This window comes from Coturnix japonica, chromosome 21 (genome assembly GCF_001577835.2).
Source record: "Coturnix japonica isolate 7356 chromosome 21, Coturnix japonica 2.1, whole genome shotgun sequence".
NCBI lineage: Eukaryota > Metazoa > Chordata > Aves > Galliformes > Phasianidae > Coturnix > Coturnix japonica.
The window spans coordinates 2,214,936-2,229,720 of record NC_029536.1 but is presented as its reverse complement, the minus strand read 5'-3'; the positions used below and the strand labels follow the sequence as shown (position 1 = coordinate 2,229,720).

Genomic DNA, 14,785 nt, shown 5'->3' with positions numbered 1-14,785 from the left:
TGATCGCACGAAGCCTTGCTCTGTGCCCAAAGCCGGGCAGAAACGTTTTGCCTTTCCCTCTTGTTTCCCCACCATATGCTCATTTAAAGAGCCGTGATTGAGTTTCTGCAAACGATGAGCTCAAATAACATAAAGGAGCAAAGGGAGCCATTCTGACAGCTATTTTGGTCTGGTTATTATTCCTTTATGCCTAATAGATGGGGATGTTTGCTAATCGCTTCACATACATTCATAATGATGCCTCCCGTTTGCAAGCAGACATCAAATGGACTTTAAAGGAAGGGATGCTTTGTTTGGTGCTGCCTCCTTCTCCCACACCGTCGCATTGCTTCTCCCAGAGCCACTTCGTGTGACAGTTCTGAACTCCTTATTTGCAGCTGTGGCATTTCTCGGCACCCCATATCTCTGCAGATGTTGCCCGTAAAAACCCCCTTTATGCGTCTCCATCCTTTGGAGCGCTGGGTTGGCCCGAAGACCTCACCACCAGGTGTCAGCAGCCATTCACCACGCTCAAGCTGTGGGGTTTTGTTCAGGGTCCACTGGAAAGCCAGAGGTCCTGCAGTGCCCATACAGAGCAGAGAATGGCTCTTGCTCCTTTATGGAGCACCCTTCTTCACACCCAACGGATGGGATGGCTTTGGCCATAGGACCGCCTTGCCCTTTAAGGTTCTCCTATGCATTGCTTCTTCAGAAGATGGACCACCTCTTTCAATGATGGCAATGACAGAAGGCAGCTCTTCTTCCTGCCCTCTGCTTGAAGCTGGGGGCTTCTCTGACCACGTAATGGTGGGATGGGGAAAGCTGGTTCTAAAAGCTCTGCTGGCAGCTGTGCTTGTTTTATCCTAGGCAGATAAACAGGGAGATGTGGGAGGCTGATGGGGAGGACGTGTGGCCGCAGCACAGGGGGGGTTGGGGAAGGAGAAGGGAGAGCTGTGGGTGTAAAACGCATCTCATATTCAGGGCATTGGGCACCACGTTGCCGCCATGCCTACGTACGGGGAGGTGCCTTCCTCAAAGACGCCTGGCCTTGGTGCATCACATTTCAAGCTGGGGAATTCCCCGTGCCCTCGGATCGACAGCTCCCCGTGCTGTTCCTCTTGTGATGACCTCTGTCATGCTTCTCCATTGGCAGACTGCTTTCAAATGAACGTGCGATGAAAAGCGATCTGTTTCCTGATGCCTGCCGTGTCCGTCTCTGCTGCCTGGGTAGTGGGAGCTATGGCCGGGCAAATATTGACTTGATGGAGTTAAAGGGGACGGAGAAACTGAGGTCTTTTGTGCTCTAATTGGAGTAAATGCTTCGATTATGCAAGTAAATCTCTGTGGGAGAGATCGTTTATCTGTTTGCCTTATCTTAACACACACTCAAAAATAGGAAGAGGATGATAAGGACGGCCTCATCGAGGCAGGGGAAAGGGCAGGGGGCAGAAGTCAGAGGGCACGAGGATGAAAGCGAAGCGACTTAGGAGGGGATGTCCCGAACCTGAAGGACGTATCTCAGCGTTCTGTCGGTGCCAGAGGGGCTCGGGGGCTGAAAACTTTGCTCGCTGAGGGTTGTGAGGCTGCGTGCTGCAAAACAGTCTCCTTGCAGAGCTCGCAAACCTGCCGGCCCCGCACAGTTGGGTGCTTCTTTGCACGAGGCCTTCACTATCAGTATCACTGGGTCTGCCTTCAAGCCCAGGCTTTCTGCCCTGCAAACCTCCCCCTGACAAACAAGCGCCGCTTCAGGGCTCTCCTAGAAGAGGAAAACCTCCAGCGGCTTCTGAAATCCTCCCATTAAACTTTGAACCAGAAAAAAAGATACGGACGGGAGGAGCCCGGCGACCTCTTCGTCCGCACGGGAGCTCTGGAATAATTCAGGATCATAAAACAAGTGGGCTTCTTGAAGGTAGAAGTGATGGCGTAACCGCCGCCCTCCCTCTTCCAGCGCACACCCGCTCCTGCAAGCTGTTCCTTTATACCAGTTGCCTCTTTGCTAATAAGCTTTGAAAAGCAAGTTCGTTAATGTGCTGACTGCCAGACTGCGCTTTAACGAGCCTTTCTCAATGCCTCCTATCTTATCTCGAGCCCGATAAGGACAAAACGTTCCAGTGACAATGCTATAAATCACATTTTATTGATGCATCTCAATATGGGATAGCCGCTGTGGTTTGATGGTGTCTGTTTGCTTTGGAAGCGGCCGTGTTGTACAAACAAAGCCCTGGGAGGCTTGTTGGTGACGGAGGGGGGTCTGAGGAAAGGTTTCTCTTGAGGTGATAGGGAGGATTTACACGCGTTTGTCAAGGAGGGCATCGCTGGTGGGGAGCCTTCGCCTGTGCGTGCCCTGAGAGAGTCTTTGAAGTCACGCTTCAATAGAGACACACGCACAAAAACCCTTTCTAAATGGTGTTGAATGCGTTCCTCGCTGCTTCCTTTCCAGACCTGCCCCGTCACCATCCACCTGTATGGTTCAGTGGGGTTTTCCTTTGTCTCAATTCTTGCTTTTTTGGTGTGGGTGAAGGCATCCATGTAACAACCACACACATGGCTGTTTGCATATCCTAGAGATGTACGTGACAGCTGGATTCCAGACACGGCCATTGGAGCCAAGTGCTGTTTCCAGACAGCCTTTTCACCCTGGTGGCTCTCACAGGGTGATGCCGGGCAGCACCTTGTTCCCGGCGTCCTGAGCCACAGTTCCAGGTGGGAAGAGGCCACGAGGAATGCTCTGCTTGGAAATCTGCTCTTTTATTTCACAGAATAACCCGACATGGAAGGACCCCTAAGGGTCATCGAATCTGGCTCGGCACGCTCGGGTTACAGATCGGGAGATGGGGTTCGTTCCCAGCGCTCCCGGTCAGTGATGTAATTCCTGCAGAGCCAAAGAGGCTCTCTCCTGTGGTTATTTCTTGCCCCAGATCTTTTGCACATTGACTCTATGGCTTCAGGCAGGCTCTCCTGTTCCTTGCGGTGTCCCCCATTTCAGCCAGCCCTCTAGCAAGGAAACACAGCACAGAGAACAACGTGGTTCATTAGAATTACTAACCGTGGGTTACATGGGTCTGCAGTTCTCGAAACGCTGCCTCTCGACCCTTTCATTCCCCATTAAAAGCCCCCCAGCTTTGCTGTGCCCCCGTCCCCCTGTGCCCCCCGCCCCAGGTAGCTGCGCGCCCGTCCCCGTCCCCCCCGCCTCCCCCAGAAATTAGGAGCTCTCCTTCCGTGCAATAAATAGACAAAGCCTACTCAAGCGGGCAGAATGTACCGCACTCTGTTTTTCCTCCCAAACCCAAAGTTAAAAATTATTCAGCATAGAATTCCTGGCCTGTGAACCAGAGGCTCCGCACTGTACCAGGCAAAGATTTTCACCGGCATTCCGCTTAGCCAAGGCGGAGATAACAGCGCTGAGAAGCACTTGGAATAAATCCGCTTTTCTGAGATTCCTCCGGGGTGCTCCTCTTCCACCCTGTCTTCCCCGAGCTTCATAAGGTATTGGGTGAACTCTGGGCTGGTGTTTACCCCGACTTTTATTTTGCTTAATGTGAACGAGGCCAAACGAAGCGAGAAGTCGCTTTTGGGGTTGTTGTTTTTGTGTGTGTGTGCATATAATAGATGAGAATGGCGGGAGAGAACAAGTAAGTGATTGACTTTATCTTTTCTTAAGGAAGGGTTTTCTCGAGGGATGGTGATAGATGCGCTTTGCGATGTTCTGAAGGAGCTTGGGAAGTGGTTGAGGGATAAAAGGCGCTGCGGTCATTTGGAATAAGGCTGAGCGGTAGCGGGGTGGCTCCTGCTGCTACCCTTTGTGCATTAAAAGCTGTGGCCGCAGGTGACTTCCCATCTCCCCGAGTGCTCAGACAGCAGAAGTGTTGCTCGAGAAGCAGGAGAGAAATTGCCAGAGAAACCAAAGGACAAACATGTATTTTCTGCTTCTTTCAAAACAAGAGGGTTTGCGGTGAATGACGGCGATCACAGCCGAATGATGGACCTGCTGATGTGAACCCCCTAATGCTGCTTTACTCCCCCGACCGTCAGCAGAGCTGCTCCTTCCGGCTCTGCTGGCAGCTGAGTGGGGAGATCTCCGTCTCTGTGGGATGGATATGCTCTGACTCTCTCAGCAAAGGAGGGCTAACGTAGAGTCTGTGTGTTCTGTTGAGCTTACAGTGAGAAAAGGGGGCTGTACGGAGGGGTGCTGTGCTGAGATGAGCGGTAAAACTCATGTGCAGGTTGAGCTGTGGGAGTACGTGCTGCACGCCGGGTCTGAAAGTGAAGAGACTCTCCTCTTGTTTTATGGGATGCTTTCATATGCGTGTGAGTGTCCAACAGCTGTAGGGGAGGGGAATGATTTACAGGAAGGAAATGAACTCCCAGCAAAGCCGGGCACGGTGCTGCAAATTCAGATGAATGCTGCTGCAGGGCATGGGGGACAAACAGCTTTAAATAGCATCATCTGAAAGTATATGGCCCCTCTGACACAGTGGCAAGTGTTTGGGGTGATCTGAACACACAAAGGTTATTTTAAGCCTATTCTGGGCCCTTCCAGGACACACAACTGTGACAGGTGTGCTGTGAGAAGGGGGAAGGCTATGTTATGAAAGGTAACGCTGTGGAACTCGCCATCAGCTTAACAGAACCCTAACAAAGCAACTGAAAATCAGGATGAAAGTGGAAAGAAAAGCATTAGAATTTCTACTACTCACTTCCCTTATTTGGGACGTGTTGATGGCATCGGAGGTTTTAAGGTCTCGGGGTTAAAACACATGTTCTGCTAGGGAGACTGGGAACCTCAGACTACAGTAATTCTTCTGTGGGGTGCTCGCGTTAAGAACAGGGATCGAGAGACTGTGTGTGACCTCGCTGTTACGAAGGCGTGGGCAGGGTATGTAAACAAGCACAGGAGTCATATTTGTGCAGGCTTTCAGGAACCATCAGCTTAAAAACTTCCTGGAGCGAGAGCAGAGGACGCGGCAGATCCACGCGCCTCTCCCCACTAATGGTGCATTAGTGCCATTAGAATTCCACACATTTCTGTTAATATTCCTACTCATCAGTGCTAATGACCTTCCTTGGTGGGTCACAGGAGCAGCTCCTGTCAGACTTACTCCCCCAGCATCCACTTCCTTCCACTCTTCCCAGTCCCGCCGCTCCATCACCGCTCTCACCCGAGCCTCCCGCTGACCTTCAGGCCCCGCTCGGCCCCAGGATCAGCCTTCTACCTTCACTGTGCACGGACAGACCTGACGTGTGGGTGTGGGTCTGGGGTAGGAAATCCATTCTGCAGAGTCACATCCAGTGGGTAGGGTCGGTAATTGTAGGACTGAACCCTTCCAAATGGGTGAAATAGCAAAGTGAGGGGTTAATGTGCTGTAGGTCAATTTCACTCCAGTTCAACCCAAACGGCCAGTGGATCCGGTTCCAGGGCTCCGCCGAGTTCCTGCGTGACCTCTGATTAAACAGGAAAAACCTGTGAATTGTTGGCTTTGAATCCTGGGCTGGGGACGGAGTGTATTTTAGTAACGTGCACGCCTTGGGATTTCATTTAAATTTCTCAAGCCTCGGAGGAAAGGGAAGAAACCTAGGCCTTTCTGCAAGAAGGGGGAAAAAGATCTGATCTGTTTACACCCTGCATTCCTCACGTTCCTTTGATAGTCTGCTACTATAAAAGCCCTCGGTCCCACCTATGGCACGAGGTTAGTTTTGCTGCGGCCCCATTAAATCTTTCTGAAAAGGCAGAGGTGACCCGATGTACCCAGAGGTCCTGCTTCATTCGGACGCCGCTGCAGCCGAGTTGTTTGTGATTACATATAGATCTGAGCAGATCCTTTTTTTCCCCTCAGAGAAGGTACGCACCCACCCGCCCTGTTTCAAAAAGGCTCCTTTTCCTGGTAAGAACTTAAAAGTGCCCTGGTATGGGAATGCCCTTCGTGGAAAACGAAGCTTTTTCCCCCCCTCCCTCCCCACTGTTTGAACGTGATGACTCAAGCTTGGTACAAATCCAAGGCAAATAGAAGGTGCAGGCGCCGGCAGTTGGTTAACTCCTGAGCTGCTGTGAATGGAGATCACCGAGCAGACCCAAGCTGCTTCCCAGGGCGTGGGCTCTGGCCCTTTCTTCCAAATCCCTTCTGGGATTCCATGGTCTGGACACTTTCCAGCCACGATGCTAAAGGAGTAGGTGGGAGCTGGAGGTTTTCTATCTTCTGCTGCATTGGTTATCAAGCCCTTCCCTCTGCTGCAGTCACAGCAGTGGAGTTAACAGCACCTGGCTCGACGAGGTTTACTTTCCCATGTGTGTGTGTTCAGAACGGGGCCAGATGTTGGGTTATTTTTGTTCCTGCAGTGCCGTTGCGTCAAACCTTTGGAATCCATCAGCAGCAACGTGCTGGTGGAAGTTGGGTCAGGACCCACAAAGCCTGAGCAAACTGAGGCAACTATTCTGCCACCTCCAAGCCGTGACAGTCTTCCAAAGACTGAAGCAGAGCATTAGGAAACTGTGCTGGCGCGTGGGGAAAGGGCAGAGGAACCTACAGGTGACCTGAACAGAGATGAAGGGCTTTGGAGTGAAGCTGAAGGGGAATGCGTGGCGCGGCTGGGTCTTGCTAGCAGGTGGTGAGGATGCTGAAGACGGATGGGCTTCTTCCCCTTTTGGACGTGACAGCGTTAGCAGCAAAAGTAGGCTTTCCTTTGGGTGTTGGGAGGAAAACAGAACAGAACCAAAACCCCTCTGTATGGCGGTGCCATAAATGCCAAGTGAAATGTCTGCAGGGGATGCGGTGCAGCCCCAGCGCTCTGCAATATTTAACTCCTTGCTTTCAAAGTGCATTTGGTCTGTCTTGAACTCACGGGGTGAGGAGATTAACTTCTGCCTTCAATGGAAGGGCAGAAATGTCATGTATTTCACTTATCTTCCCCTGAACACATTTCTCTAGCTCTGCTTTGAGAAGTCATTTGAAAAAAAAAAAATAAATAAAAATCAGCAGCTCTGATGATTAACGTTGAAAATAAGGGTGTATTTTGCATATCTAAACATTAATATCCTGTCAGGTGTCTCTGAAACAAAGACAGAATGAGGAAGAAAGGCCACCTGAATATCAACAGCTTCCATCGGAGCTAATCTAGGCTCGGTGATCAGCATTTCATAACCAAAAAGTGATTTGAATGGTCCAGCTCGAATCACAGCTTCCTCCCTTGATTTGCCACAGCTCTGATTTTTATTTGCAAACGAAGGCGCGAAGGCAGCAATATCTGTTTGAATATTAAAATATTTCTGGAAAATAGCCCGAATGTAATGGAACAAATCCTGAAAAGGGCTCCACAGAAATATAATCTCCCATGGAAACAATTTGAATGCTCCCCAAGGGAACACGGGAGGCAAATCGAGTTGTTACAGTCATCTGTGAAAGAAAGAGAGAAGAAGCAAATCAAGTGCCCTACAAAGCTCAGTATAAAGGCACGAGAAGAGATTATATTCCTCAAGCAGGTAGAAGTACTTCCTTCCGATATGAGCACTTAAATGGGCTTCTCTGAGGATAACGTACGAAACCAATCTCAGCCCTTAAGTACTGCCTAACTTCTTACCGCTTTTTGTTTCATCATTTGCATCCCTTGGCTTCCATTTGTCATTTGTTTTGCTGCTTCTGTTTCCCCAGAGGTACCTCATCTCTAAGGAATGAAATGTTTTGAGCCGATGCCTGGAGGCCCCGTGTTAATTTGTTTTATGGCCCTTTTCTCCAAGCTCTTCCCTCCTGTTTTCCGCAAGCTGAAATTCCTTTTTCATCTAGAGTAGCCATTTGAATCAGCGAGTTGAAAACATCGCCATCAATCACGTTCGTGCTCCAGTCTAATTTTCAAGTGTCCAAGTGATTTAGAAACTGGATTTCCATTTGTAGAAGTGATCAAAGCCCCTCTGCCGGATTTGAAGGCATTTCGGAGTTTATGTCCATTTATCTGAAGGAGAGTTCAGTTCCTAAGCACATGCCATAACGATGTTACGCCTTAGGGCTGCCATCCTCAAAGGCATGTTGCTTTCCAGCCTCTGCTGAAATCATAGGTTCTATGAGGGAAGAATTCAGGTGTTCCCAGATATGTTTTGCAACATTATGCTCTAAACTCAGCCACAGACTGATCCAAGATCTGCAGGAAAAAAAAAGGCACAAATATTAGCACAAACAGAACTTTCACATCTCCTTCTCCTCCTTTGGTCTCTTTCCCTTCTCCTTCCCCCCACCTTCCCTTATCTAGGCAGCTCTCAAGGTGCTTGGAGAAATACCATCCCCTAAGCCCTTATTTCAGGCACTAACAGGAGTGGGTTTCTCTTTAAAATAATTCAAGGCCACTAGAGAACCAGCTGCTGTTCCAAACTCACATAATAATAATAATAAATGTCATATAAATGATGTGGATACCAACGACGTGGCCCCATACAACCTTGCACCACCGTGTCCCTGTCAGAAGAGTTGGATCAGCCACGCCACGTGGCATCCAGAAGTCCCATCCTTCCTTTACCTTTAAAAAACTTTGCTTTCAACAAACTGTTTACTGTTCTGCTTCCCCCAGAGTCAAAGAAACAGCAGCACCTATAGGCAGACACCACCTGTCTGACAGACACCGCCGTCAGGATCCTGCCACCCTGTACCCAAGCTGCTGACCTGGCTCCTTGGCCTACAGTCATACCAAGATTGAATAACAGACCCATTAAAAAAGGACAGCAAATTCAACTGCACTGAGCCCTCATCGGTCATGCCTTAAATGATTGATAGAATAAAGCATTCTCCTGCAGCTCTGCACTGCAGATTAGCTCATCTGTCATCTGGAGCCTCCTTTTGTTTCTGTCGATAAGCTACAGGTTAGATAGAAGGAGGGGTTGAACCCAGCAAACGTCTTCTGTCTGATATAAATAAGGCTTTAACCCTTCCAGCAGCAGGAAAAAGCACGAGCAGAACGAGTTATGCTCTGCTGATCCTTCCTCTGTTTGCTTCTTTAAGTTCACAGGGATTCGGGTGAGGTTGCAAAAGAGAAGTTGTGTATTCCTTGGTGTTTCAATAGCCTTGCAGCATCACTCTTGCTTTACACATAAAACATAATAATCCCAGTGTGTTGCAAAGAGAGCAGCCAGAGAAGGATGCAGTCTCCTTGGTGACCCCGTTTACCACTAGTGCTGCAATAGGAATCCTGCATGCTGCAGCATCAAATCGTCTCTGGGTTGTTTTGTGGCATCTTGCTGTAAGCAGCAAAAGAAGCATTGGATGGAAAGCCACAAGATGAGTGATGGCTCTTGGCAGGTTCATTCATCATCAGCGTTATTACTCATTTCATGCGTTGCCACCAGCTAACGTAGCAAAAACACAGCGAGCAAAACGTGCCTAACAAATGGTTGCTTCATTTATTTAAAGGTGCAATCAGCTTTTACAAAACAGCACATCATTGCAGGAAAACCATCAGAAAGCTGTGGAATCAGTGACAAAAAGGACAGGAGGGCCTCGAGAGGTTGCCAAGCCTGTTTGCCTGTCCTAAGTAAAACGAACTTTTCCATATCTTCTGCTTTAAGATGTACAATGATTAATTGTGAGAAAACTGGTGTTCCTGGTGTTTGTCAAACAGCACGTCGAAGCTACGAAAGGTTAATAATGCACCAGTCATGTTTTCCATTCGATAGTTGGTAATTAACAAATATCACAGCCCAGACATCTCAGATGAAGCAATCAAGAAGCAGCAAAGAGATACCTGGCTGCAGTCATTCACATTTAAGCTAATTTGCTCAGCGGTGAGAAAGCACTGCTCTAATCAGGATGAGGTGCAGCAGCCAGGGCACCCCACGCTGCTCACCTACAGCAGGGCATGTGTGCTCGGTGCTCCACGGTGGCATGTCTCCACCTCCAAAGGTTTTGTTCTCCTTTGTGGTCTGTGAACATTTCTCAGTGGTGAGTCAAGGCCAGGATTCCCCTGCAAAGCAGCACAGGGCAGGATTGTGCACCTGGTTTCGCCCTATCTAGTGTCTAGTGAAAGGTTTTCCAGATCTGCTTTCTGTTTGGAAAGAACTCGAGCCAAAATTCCTGACCAGTTGTAATTTTCTTCATCATGGATGTCTTGGTGAGGTCTTTGCTAAATTTCATGTGCAGAGGTAAGCACAGTCACTTCAGTACTGAGCAGAGTGAAAACTGTCACTCTCATCTTAAATACTGCAAGCAAAAAGAAAGTGTTTATCCCAAGCTTTCAAGCTTATGAGCTTCAGGAAACTTGAAGTATCAGTGGAAGAACATCTCCTGTGTAGCTTTTTCTTCCCTTATATATATACATACAAAAAAAAGAAAAAAACAATGGCAAATTTGGGCCACAAACCCTGATTAGGGCAGAGTTCTGCTCTCTTCACTGTACTGATATCTTCCTATCAGTTCCACACACACAGACACACGTTCGTATTTAGCCTGCAAATCCAGGGCCTGCAGCGTTAAGGCTGAGCAAATCGTGCTCATGATGCTCCACCTGCCTCACTACTGCTTCATGCTGGAGCAGGTAGGAAGTGTGATGACCTGAGGATGGTGACCTGAGACAAACAGACCATCACACTCACTTCCAGCATTGTTTAGAAGAGCTCACACTATGAGTATTTCTGTTGGGAGCCATAAAACAGCTTGAGGAGAACTGCCTAAATCCAATTTCATGCAGCTGGGTGGCAAGAAGGTGGTTTTGCTTCCACTCTTCCTCCTTTTCCTTATTGCATTTGCTTTCGCTATAATGATCCTTTCCTCCCCCCCGTGGCCAGCCTTCAACAAGAAGTCTGACGGGAGGAGTAAGAGCACAGTGCCAAGTTCCTTCCTCTCCATTTGGCTCTTGGTGGGTGACTCACGGGAGCTTCCCAGCTGCCACCACCCCTTCCTGCCTGCTCTGGGCTCGGGGTGACTCAGGTGTGCTGGGAAATGCACTCCCTGCCCCTTCTGTGGGGGCTACGTGGACGGTGCCAGCAGGGAAAGGGATGTGTTGGAACTAGCTGCTTCGCCGGCAGCGAGGTTCCTTTTACATAGAGAGTGCTTTGTTTGGAGCTGGAAGGTAAAGCAAGAAATTCAGAGCTTCTCCATCACCCCAAACGGCACCAAACGTTCCCAGTAGGGTCCAGTGAAAATCTCTCCTTGTCCCAATGCAAGCAAGAGAAGGGAAGTTTCTCTTCCCCTTGCACTTCCCTTGGATTCAAGCCACGCAGCCGCAGCTGAGCGCTGCCTGCCTGGATACGCAGAGGGGAATGCACCCCAACCAGCACAGGTCTGTCTGTGCTGCCAGCAGTGTGGTGTTGGGACTGCAGGGCAGCAGCATAATACCTCCTGGCCAAAGGAACCTTGTCCTGCAGGAATAAATGGCAGTTTTCAGGCAAGCCTTTTTCATGCCTGTTCTGGCATGCCGGCGTCACTTGTGGTTATGCTCTGCCTTCCTCTTCCCTAGATCTTTCAATTTAGGTATTTTTCACATGGCGGTGCTGATGACTTAAGAAACATTTCCTTTAACTCATTGGCAAAAGCTGCTGTGAGGTGTGCTTGCATTGGGCAGGCTGTGGATGTAATGGTCTCCCCATCTGCTTGCTTTAAAAGAAAGGGGAAAAGAAAGGTTCAACCCCGCCTGACAGCTGATGTAAGGCTCAGCCCTTCTCCCCTCCCCAGTAATCACATTATTCACTGGGATGGAAAACCAGAGCTGGTGTTAATTTCCTCCATTCCCACACCTTGCCATGCAGCACAAGCTCCTGCCACCTCTTGCCCTTCAGGGACCAATTACTGCAGGTGAAACTGAACGCAGGAGCAGTGTTGCTAGGGGTGGGAGATGGGGACTGCGACTTAACGCAACTTTGGGAGCCCGGCAAGAAATCTGGATGGGCAACTGTAAGCCTCATAGAAAGGAAAGCTGGAGGTGATTTGGAAATGGAACGTATGGCAGCTGCTGGGATCATCCCCAGGGTCTGTGATAGGCAGCTTTGACAAGAGATGCTGCCCCTGGGGGAGCGGTGCAGCACCGGGGGCCTCCAAGCTTTATTCCTGTGGACTTTGCAGTATTCTTTCCCATCCATATGGTGGTACTGTCAGAATCCAACCTGTTACTGGAGGTGGATGGAGGGCGAGCCTGAAGAAATGCCTGAAGAATTCAAACTTGGTACATTTAGGCTTCTGTAGATGGGCCTAAGGAGCGATGGAGTGGCCTGTGCTCTCCTTCTCGTGCCTCTGACCCTTCCGTTCCCTCTGACTTAGAGGGAGAAATGAGCCACTAACAGCTTTAAAAACATCAATAAAAGCAAAATCAGCCACCGTGGAGGCGATGCAGGATGGCACCGCGCTTTCCCTGCTCCTTTATTCTTCTGTTTTCCTCTCTCAGCTCAGAACACGTGGGCGCAGCTCCCACTGCCTGCAAACACCTTGGATCTTGCTCAAGAAACAGCCCCTTCCCAGCTTTGTTCCTGTAATTACAGCACGGTGCAGGATAGACAGGGGAGAGAAGGGCCGTAATTAGGATCCGTTCAAAGAAGCATTTCCTGCGCTGAGCACACATCTCCTGCCAGCACTGCTGCCTCCCGACCACTCATCCTGCATGCAGTGCCAGCTGTCACCAAGGCACGTTTTGCCTCCTTATGGCTTTGTGCAAAACTTGTATTTTCTCTTATTCCCCCTCCCCATCCCTTTCCCTGCGATGGCACAGCTCTGTGCTGCTCTGGCATCTTTCATCTCAAGGTTCAATGCTTGTATTCAGACATTCCCTGTGAAATATCTGCATTTTAATTTCTCTTCATTATGTGGCTGGGCGTATTCGTGTTTCTTAGGTTATTCTGTCACATTCAGTCTAAAGCTGCGCCTTTGGAGATTGTGGATGCATTTCTCTCAGTGAAGGGGTTTTCCATATTGGCAGACAAAGGACCGCTATCATTTCTGCAGCAAGGCTGTGGCTTCCAGTGCAGTGTAGGACCACACCTATGATGGAGATATGAGGACAATTTGTTTCCCTAATCACTACATTGAAGGTTCCTGGAATGACAAATCTCTGTTTTCCTTCAGTGTAGCACCTTTGGGACAGGCTGACATCTGAGATTCATACAACCAATGCACCATTTCCTTTATAATCATAAACTGTTTCTATGGGAAAGAAAGATCAGCATTGGCCTCCTGTTGCAGAGCTGAGAAGTGTAACTTTGCTAAGCACATCTCTAATACTGAACGTGCAGTTTGTAAAGGCTACAATTTCCTAACATCCAATGGGTTGGAGAAGCTATTTTGTGGTTTTTATTGTTTTTTGCTATTTGGCATTCAAATGTGCACAGTCAGTGAAGCACCGCTTGGTTTCCTCATTTGAATGATCCATGCAAAGTTGATCTCTGCTTTACAATTGGCTTTCTGCTCGCTCAGTGCTGGCTGTGTTGGTTTCAGGAGCTCCTGCAGAACTGCAGTGCTGTAGTGCATGCTCTCCACCTACCTCTAGTATTGCCCACCTAACTTATGCCCCTCATATTATGTCCACCCTTCCCTTAGACACCTCCATGGCAAAGACTCCCTACCTCCCTGGGCAGCCTGTGCCAATGCATTCTTCCTAATATCCAACTTAGTGACACACTCACTGTCTAAAGACTGTATAAAATAGACCTAAAAGGCACCCTATCAGGTAACATGCTTGTCCCACTGTGTACCTGCCTGGCTAAAGCTGCTCCGTGTCACCAGGCATGTCTGTGTCAAAGATAAACGATCAAGATAATTATCATCCTCCTGTGTCACACAAGCAAAGGGATTTGGCAATGGGGCCCTTGGACTGAGACACAGCTGGTCCCTGGGCACAGAGCGGTGGCTGCACGCTGTGATGCTGAGGGATGCAGTGGGATGATCAGAGCCAAACAGGTTTACATTGCTCAGCAAGATGACCTGCAACTGACCCCTCCAGACACCATCTCTGCTCTGCATGCTCACAGACTAATGTTGTTTAGAGACTGGCCGAGCTCATGAGGTCATCTCATTTTTACAGATGCTTTTTGACTGCTGCGTGTGGCACTGTAGCGAATTGGCTTCGAAATACCCCTCAGGTCCCACTTCCATCATGAAGACTCCATTCCCAAGGCTGAGTTCTCTTCACTGCTCTGAGGGTTCTCTTGCTGGTGGTGGCTGCTCCGTGGCTGCTTGCCCACCCAGATGACTCCATGGACGTGGATCTGTACTGACCTCTGTCTCAGCATGCAGGTGAGTGCTGCAGCTTCTGCAGATGAGAAGGATAAGGTCTACTCTGCTCTCATGGCTCTAAAAATCCCCACCTGGCTCAGGAGGCTCAGATTGGGCCACTCAATGTTCCTACACAGCCCTCCTGCCCTCAAAGCACAGCTCAGCATGACAGCACCTTTCTTCACCCCAAACCGGTAATCAAACAATCCATGTGCATATCCAGCCCAACCCAGAGAAATAATTTGCACAAAACAAAGCAGCAGAGTTGCCTGCCCAATAAGGCACGGCAGCCTGTTTGGATTTCTTCACTTTTAAAGCGTTTCTTAGCAGTTAGGGCTGAATGCAGCTTGATTTGTTGTTGGTCGAAACAGGAGGTAGGTCAGGGTGTTTGGTCTGGTTTTGCCACGTAGTGGTTTAAACAGCAGCCTGTTGTATCAGACCTGAGTTAAAACAACACCAGGAAACAAGAGGTTTAAAGCTGCTCAGGAAGGCGGTGTGTTTGCTCAGCATTGCACAGATTTCTGTGTCAGAGGAGACGGTTGCACGCATCAAGCCAGAAATTAGATGTGGTTTGGTTTCTTTTGCTGCATTGCTTTATCATCATTACAAATTGCAGGGTCAGAGCTTTGCAACTGCTT

At 49.1% G+C, this 14,785-nt stretch overlaps 1 long non-coding RNA gene across 1 annotated transcript in view; it reads right to left on the bottom strand.

The window, feature by feature from the left end:
• Nucleotides 1-6,985: 6,985 nt before the first annotated feature.
• Nucleotides 6,986-14,785, bottom strand: part of LOC107323554 — a 43,431-nt gene continuing 35,631 nt past the window's right edge. The window contains exon 8 of the long non-coding RNA XR_004309484.1: nucleotides 6,986-8,106. This is a non-coding gene — a long non-coding RNA (uncharacterized LOC107323554). The remainder of the gene's footprint in view (nucleotides 8,107-14,785) is intronic.